Source organism: Limulus polyphemus, unplaced genomic scaffold (assembly GCF_000517525.1).
Source record: "Limulus polyphemus unplaced genomic scaffold, Limulus_polyphemus-2.1.2 Scaffold4187, whole genome shotgun sequence".
NCBI lineage: Eukaryota > Metazoa > Arthropoda > Merostomata > Xiphosura > Limulidae > Limulus > Limulus polyphemus.
Window position 1 is genome coordinate 63,588 of NW_013669797.1, and position 8,666 is coordinate 72,253.

An 8,666-nucleotide genomic window follows, 5' to 3' on the forward strand; every position below is an offset into this window, starting at 1 on the left:
GTAGCAGGTTCGAATCTTGTCACTGTACATACTCGCTCTTTCAGCCTTGGGGGCGTTGTAATATAACAGTCAATCCCAATATTCATCGGTAAAGAGCAGTCCAAGAGTTGACGATGTTGACTAGCAACCTTCCCTTTAAGTCTATCACTTTTTTGAATTAAGGACGGCTAGCGCAGACAGCTCTAGAGTAGCATTGTGGGAAATGCAACAAATAAACAGAATATTACACAATCCGCGAGTCAGAACCAACGTTAACCGGTTTTTTATATATATATATAACGTGTCACTGGCATAATGGTACATAGGTGGCGAAAATTAGGTCAACATTCTACCTGTTATAGTGTATAAACACACATGCCTACCGGCCAAGTGTACACCTTGAAACAAGGCAAGTTTAGTTTCGTTAGCATAAACATTCCACCAATTGTAGTTCAGATAAACAGGTTGAGAAGAACGTGTATCAATACACTACATTCAACCGATTTAGGTTAACATCGATTATTCAAAAATTAGTTTTCCCTAATGAGGCTTAGCTCAACGGCTGCTTTACAACCGAGCGTCGATTTAAGACAGTGTTTCTCAAACTGTAGGTCGCCACCCATAAGGGGGTCGCGTTTTATCTCAATAAATAAAATTGCCACTTTTTTCTTTCATCTTTGTAGAGATAATGGGAGGGGGGGGGGTCTGGCAAATCCGACTGAGAAACACTGATTTAAGCTTATATCAATTGTTTAAAAATGATTTTTCTCTAATTAGGCTTAACTCAACGGTTTATTTAGTTGATCAAATTTTCTCAATGAAGAATTTATTTGACGAAAATCAGCTAAAAGTTTTTAATAATTTGATATTTTATATGTGTGTGTGTGTATAAGAGGGATGATAAAAGTTACTGCACAGTTGATACCGAAGAAAATATATCACGAAGACAGCTGAAACTAATTTCATTACCTTTCTTTTTTTTTTTTCTAGAGTAAGACGTTAGAAATTAAACCATATTCTAAGTGACTTTTTTGGTGCCTTTTGCTCCACCTTATATATATATAAATATATATAAGGTTTTATCCATTGCAAAACAGTAAAAGATCGTTTTATTGATTTCCTACTTCAATCATGAAAACATACAAACGGACATAGTTATGTTTGGCAGGCTTCCAAAACTGACGTAGAAATATATACGTTATAATTTATCATTACAGGTATACTATTGACTTAACTAAATGTCCTGTCCCCCGGTAGGTCAGTGGTAGTTCAGGTACTTAGAAAGCTAAAATCCAGAGTTCGATTCTCCGCGATGGACAGAGAGCAGATAGTTGCAATTTTTATACGCGTTAATTTTGTTAGAAACTTCTCGCTAAATGAAATTCTATAAAAATCGAATACTTTTGTTTTTATACAACAATACAAAAATCGGCGAACGTACGTCACTCAACTCGTACAGCTGGTGAGACGCCAAGACGTCGCGAAGAGCTGCTATAGCTCGTGAGAAATAAAAGACAAAACTTTTAGATCTGTAATAATAGTACAGGCAAGCAAACCTACTTCCCCGATGTGTCTGTACTTATAAATTAAATATATTTCATCAGCGTATTTAAAACAATACATGACATTAGAGGGGCGGGCAGTCGTAATTAAGAAATATTGTCTAACAATAAACTAAAACACCTTAAATATTATTTAACATTTTCACACAAACTAAACTCTTTACTGCTTACTATAAAAACGTAAGTTATACAAATAATACGAATTTCTCATATAATAACCAGTATGCACATTATATGGGTAAATAAAAAAAAAAAAAGTTAATAACAGCGTAATATTTAAAATTTGCCAAAAAAACTGTAATACTTCATCTCGGCTGGCAAAGTCTGGTGACTGTATTGAAAAACACTAAATAGATAACTGTTACCAGAAAAATACTGGGGGAGGTAATTATATTCGGGTCCCCAATATAACTATTTGGGACCCCCCCCCCATGTTCCATCGACTAAAAAATACAACTGCCTAAAGCCGTAGTGAGCATTATAGAAACGCATAAATCTATTCCATAAGACATCATGAAACTGACCAACTGCCACCTGGAATATCTGAGTGGAACAACGAAGCAAGGAATTCTTCATTCTCAGCAGCCCCCTAGTGGCACAGCGGTATGTCTGCGGACTTACAACGCTAGAATCTGGGTTTCGATACCTGTGGTGGGCAGATCACAGATAGCCCATTGTGTAGCTTTGTGCTTAACTTCAAACAAACAAACATTCTCAGCAAGTTCTATAAGATCTTCTTCTTTCCACATTTCTGACCTTTTCCGTGGTACGTTTTCCTGAAGACCTGTTATGAACCGCCTGAGAAGGGAAAGCTAATATCTACTCTAATGTCCTTATTATAATTTGTTCAGTATTGTAACAGCTCCAGAAAGCATGATTGTAGTAACTGAAATAGTCTATGTAAATGCTGTTGCTCCAAGATGTATTGTTGTGATAATTGAAATTATTGGGCATTGGCTTACTGTCTGATATAGTTTGAAGGTATTTATCTGATAAACTAACTAGCTAGCCCTGTAAGTTAGCCCATTCAGACAGTCCAAGTCTTCATATGATCTCTCAAATCTTTGCCATACCACTATTAATATTGTAACCTTGTTCTTTCGTTGGAGGATTGTTTTAAACTATCTGTTGGAAAATATATATATATAATTCAATGTTCAGTCCATTTGATGAGAACAAGTTACTTTTATTTCTTTCTGTAATGTTTTTACAAGCTTCAACGCTTGAACTCAATAAGCGCGTTAGCAAACACAGATCAAAATACTTTACGAAAACTCACACTCACTGATTCGACTCTGAAATAACGCTACAACCTTCTTAACTCTACCTATACATATTCACTATTTACCACTAGCTTGTAATCGACTGGCCTACTCTGTTTTAAAACTAAGCCATGTTCTAGATATTTCGTCAGGTCTCTCGATCATTACATCACGAATGACTAGTAGCTCCCTCTAGCCAGCAAATAAATCGCAACATTAAAAACATAGCTTATAATACAAAATCAACAGTTTCTTAACGTAAAATTCATGTATCTTTACAGGAATAAATCGTTGCATCTGTAGTTTATTGAACACTTATGAGTGTTATATAAACTGTCTGAACAGAATCCCGTGCATGATAATCCTACATCTTCTTCACGGCTTCTGTAGCATTGTTCTGAACCTTGAATTGTTTCACTCTTCTTTGACATAGTGCATATTTTTGTTAAAGTGTTCTATACTTCTTCACTGCTCTTTAAACGATGGTTACGCTTTTTCATCGCCCTTCTTAATTTTCTAATAATGTTCTTGGTTTTGTTCCTTAAATATAGCTTTCAATTTTTGCCGATAACTTTCCTTTTTGTTTTTAAAAGTTTTATCATGGTCACCGATTTTTACCATACGCTATTTACCATACTGTAAAATGTTCACGTTCTTGGAATTTTCCAATCGTGCTCTTCTGTGTGATTATCGTTAATATTCAAGCTAGTGTTGAAATATCTCGAAAATGTTCTGAATCTCTTCGACTCTTCAAACCACTAGAAAGTTATAATTCTCAATCCCACTCTTGATACTAAATTGTGATACTAAGTTTTAAATCGGATTCTTTGAGACTGACAGATGACTTAGAGAGTTATTAGTAAATACAAATCGCACTAATATTATTGGAGATATACAGAGAATTCAACTGCGTGCGTTTACGTTGTAAGTTTCCCAGTTTCAAAAAATAAAACCAACAAAAATCAAATACCTACGAAAGTTTTTTCTAGGAATTAAAACAAAATATTCGTTTAATAATCAATACTATTCCAACCCACTAAGCCTAAACTGTATCTGAACATTATAACTTGCTAAACCATTCATTGACATTCTGTGTTCGTCAGTGTCCTCCCGTCTTTTTTCTAGGAATTAAAACAAATATTCGTTTAATAATCAATACTATTCCAACCCACTAAGCCTAAACTGTATCTGAACATTATAATATAACTTGCTAACCATTCATTGACATTCTGTGTTCGTCAGTGTCCTCCCGTCTTCTCTGAGGTTGTTTAGGAATTGCAGCAATTTTAGGTATTTTATTTTACAAAGTAAAAATAAAATTTTAACATTACCACGACACTTAAGCTACCAGGAATGTTAAACGGCTTAAACACTCCAGAGGCATGTAAGTGGGTATAATATTAAAAAAATTACCATGTTAATGCCCCATCTGTAGTTAGGCCTACTGTGTATGATCTGACTTAAGAATCTTATAATTGGAATGATGCTTGAAACTTTTCAGACAGTCATGATTCAGACGTTGTTGCTTGATGTGAACTGTGTTATATATTCTGTCATTGAGTCATAATCATCACTAGACACACAAAGTAAACATTATTTTTATTCAAAAAACAATTATATAAGATATATATATATACTACGAAAAGAAATTATCAGCTGCTCAACAAATGAATGAAATATAGCATAAAGCAAGGATAATTGGAACGTTTAATTATAACTGCAAACTTTTAAATAAATCCAACTGTGCTCAAGGACTATCTTTTGCAAGTAGTAATATAGCGATTATTTTGTATTGTTAACTTAATATGTGGTTTTAAAACTAACCCGAGTCTCCTAATCTGACTGAACCTCGAAATATATTATTGAGTTTATGGTCGAATATATCATTAACAGCGAGAATACCCAACTGAGGAAACAGTGCATTATAATATTTATAAGTAAGAATGTAATAAGAGTGTATTTACTTAGCTATGCTAATTATCTGGTTGATTTTTTACATTTTGCTTATCTAGGTAGGTACCTTGCTTTGATTGAAAATTAATATAAATTTACAATTACTTAGTATCATTTTGAGGATACGTGATATGATATATCTAAAACAGTAGAAGTGATAGCATGTCCATATTTGTTTCAGAGTACTCACACAAAGAGCAGGCATGCTAACCATAACTCTTATAACGAACTTATAGTCCAGGCACGCTAACCATACTTATTAAAAATCTACACCCCTCTGGGCCCATCTTCTTTAGTAGCGCAATGGGCTATCTGCTTATGCTCATCACATAGTTCAAACCTCCAATTTTAGCGTTACAATTTTACTTTTCCCTCTTCTGGCCTGTTGGGTCTTTTTTTTTATATTTGTGAGAACATTTCAACACTGTTTTTCAAGCTTCGAATCTTCAGATTTAAAAAGTATTCTGTTCGATTGCTTTTTGTAAACAAATGGAAGTTCCACATTGCAACAAAATACTTAAATTTTAGTATGTTTACAAAAAAAAAGATAATGCTTGTTATATGCTTATCGCATGCCCTGCTGATTGTATTTAACTTTTTAATACCATCTCTCTTCATATATAATGTTCTATATTTTTTCCGAATAAAAAGACTACCACGCTTTGCGATACGAACTATAGGTTCTGAATGTGTTATAAAAGTGACAGTCAATTTCACCATTCAGCTACAAATAGCTATAGCGGGCCTTTCTAATTCGTTGCATTCCCTCTGTTCAACAGTTATAGATTATGGACGGCTATATATCTGAGCCTTGGTTGTTGTTTTTTAATGGCCATATAAACCATATTTTGCTTAAGGCGCCATTGGGGTTAAAAATATCACACCTGCTAAGACATGATATGTGTGATAAAGAACTTTTTCAGTTTTTTTTAACTATCTTGTTTCTATGAAGTTTTAGATGAACATGTGATTCAAAAATCCACTAAATTTGTCTTGTTCTAACTCCTTTGTTTTCTACAGTAGAAAATGTATATTTTGTTAAAGGGTATCGTCGGCGACTCTTGCAACGTGGATACACCATGTTGCTGGCTGAATGGATGATATCTGTATGTTACAACCAGCGAAAGCTTTGAGAGAACAAGACAAGGGTCACGGGATTACACAATCGACTGGACAGAGAAACTGAGTTTACCTGTTGAATTAAAGCTCCCTTTCTTGATTCAGTTCTACTAGGAGATCTTCGAGTAAAGACCGTATTTGAGATCATCGTGTTTTAATTAGTTTTGCGTAGATCATTTCTGAAAGAGTGAAAGCTATGGGACTAAACGCCATCTATTAGATAATCGACTGTGATTTTGTCTGCGCAAGTACGTATGCTGCGTTTTCTTTTTCGTTTTATAATAAAGATTGTGTTTGTTTTAATCGAATCTTCTCCATTCTTTTTATTTCACACACTAGAGAAGTCAGTCAAGTTTTCAAATACAGACTACTCTACAAATTTCTTGTTTGACCCCGCTGTTATTAGCGAATCTATTTGATACTTGTGCGAAAATTAGTTTTACCTGGAAATACATCATAAGCATATCGATTCGATTTTTTTCATCAGAAAAGTTACAATAGTAATATCACACATGAGCTGGCGACCTCTTTAGTTAAGATGGGTTCATTTTATTATAAGTCTTTCTAGCGACACACCAGAAAAAATTACTTTTAGAACTCAAAAGGTTAAAACATTTCCATTAATACCAAACTAAGAAAGACTCTGTCGAATCGTTTCGCATTGTTTTTTTAACCATTTGGTTTTAACCGTTTGTGTTTTAAAAATAATTTTGCCTGGTGTGTCACAAAAAAAAAGGTTTTCATGTTCTTTATACAGAGTTTTTAACCGTCTTTTATATTATAATAATATTTCCCTAAATACAAAACTGAAGCGGGGTTTCCTAACAAAATAAGCTAAAATTCAGTTTCGGTTTTAACGAAGAGTATTCGGTGGAATTCGTATTTTAATGAAGAAAATAACATTGAATACGATTGGGTGTTCAATCAGTTAGCTGTTGGGATGGAATCTAGAATATTAAAAATAAGTTTTATTCTTACAAAAAAAGAAAAAAAAAACGTAAAAAAATTGTCTCTCACATGTACAGCGTTTTTTACATTAATATAAAGTTTTTCATTTCTGTTTGATTCGTGTGTTAGTCGTAGATTTTAACTCGAAGAAAAGAAAAACGATTGATAGCTTAAAGATGACAAATCAACCGAACAACTGATCAATAATAGAACGTTTAAACTAGCCTGATACATGTTATATCCTTAGTGATTTACGTTTAAGATACTGAAACACACACACAAACCATGTTAAATAAAGATGGAATTAAGTCACTGTTTAAGAAAGTGGATTTCTCTAGTGATTTACATATTGTTGTTTATATTTACATTTCACAGACACAGATCTGCTATACATGTACAGAAGTATGTCACCACCTCAATCAACTGTCAGGCGTGAGAACCTCTACCAAGTTCCAGATTATATAAAGGTGTGGGTCAGCACTTCTATCATTGTGATAAGTTACATAAAGGTGTGGTCAGTAACTATGACTCTCTTAAGGTAGCCAAATGCCTCGTCATCTAATTAGTGACGCTCATGAATGGATTAACGAGATTACCACTGTCTCTATCTACTATCTAGCGAAACCACAACCAAGGGAACGGGCTTTGAGAAATCAGCGCGGAAAGGAAACCATGTTGAGCTTGACACATAAAGGTGTGGTCAGCACTTCTATCATAGTGATAAGTTACATAAGGGTGTGGGTCAGCACTTCTGTCAGAGTCATTAGTTACATAAAGGCATGACTTAGAGCCTTTATCAAATATGTCAGTTTACATACAATGTGAATCTGTATTTTTTGCACGAAGTGTCAGTTTACATAGATGCGTCGGACAACCTCCTTTTATCAGGGGACAAATTACTAAACGCGTAGGTCAATATCTTTTAAAAGTGTCAAACTTTCATCGAGAGCTAGATTATATAAAGACGTGGTTTAAAACATTATCGAGCTTCATGTTAGATAAAGCCGTGTATTAATTAGTTTCTCTACTACATGTAAATCAAAATCTCTGTCAAGAAACAAACGGTCGTCAGCAATGGATATGGCGGACATAGTGTGGTTGAAATACTATTACACTCTTTTTCCCCCTTTTAAAACCCTAAGGGACCGAATACATAATGTAATGTTAAAAATATAATACTGATGTCTTTAAAAAGTATAATTATAATCATGCTTTGCCAGTTTAGAAAAGGCGTTCACACTATAACAACTGTTGTTGTAACAAATGTAACTAGGTTGCATTTCATATGTAATAACAGTTAGATAACAACGATCATATATTCTCCCGATCTTTACTGTTTATAGAATTAGACAGAGCATGCGCAACAATTATGTTCCAAACTCGACGACTAATTTTGTCCGCGTGTTTGTGGAACAGAGCGCAAAGTTACTCGAGAGCTTTCTGCGCTAGCCGACCTTACTTCTGAAGTGATAGACTAGAGGGAAGGCAACTAGTCAACACCACCCACTACTAACTCTTCGTCTACTATAATCGAATAGTAGAACTGCCCGCAAAATAGGGTGAGCATGTTTCACGATGGGATTCGCGACCCGCAGATTTCCACTCGAGTGCCATGCCAGGCCTCGACGATTAATAACAGCAGGATTTTACTTCCCCTACTTACACCCCCTTCCATTAGTATTATAACAAACCAGACATGAAGGAAATTGTTTGTTTGTTATGGATTTCGCGCAAAGCTACACGAGGGCTATCTGCACTAGCCGTCCCTAATTTTGTAGTGTAAGACTAGAGGGAAGGCAGCTAGTCATCACCACCCACCGCCAACTCTTGGGCTACTCTTTTA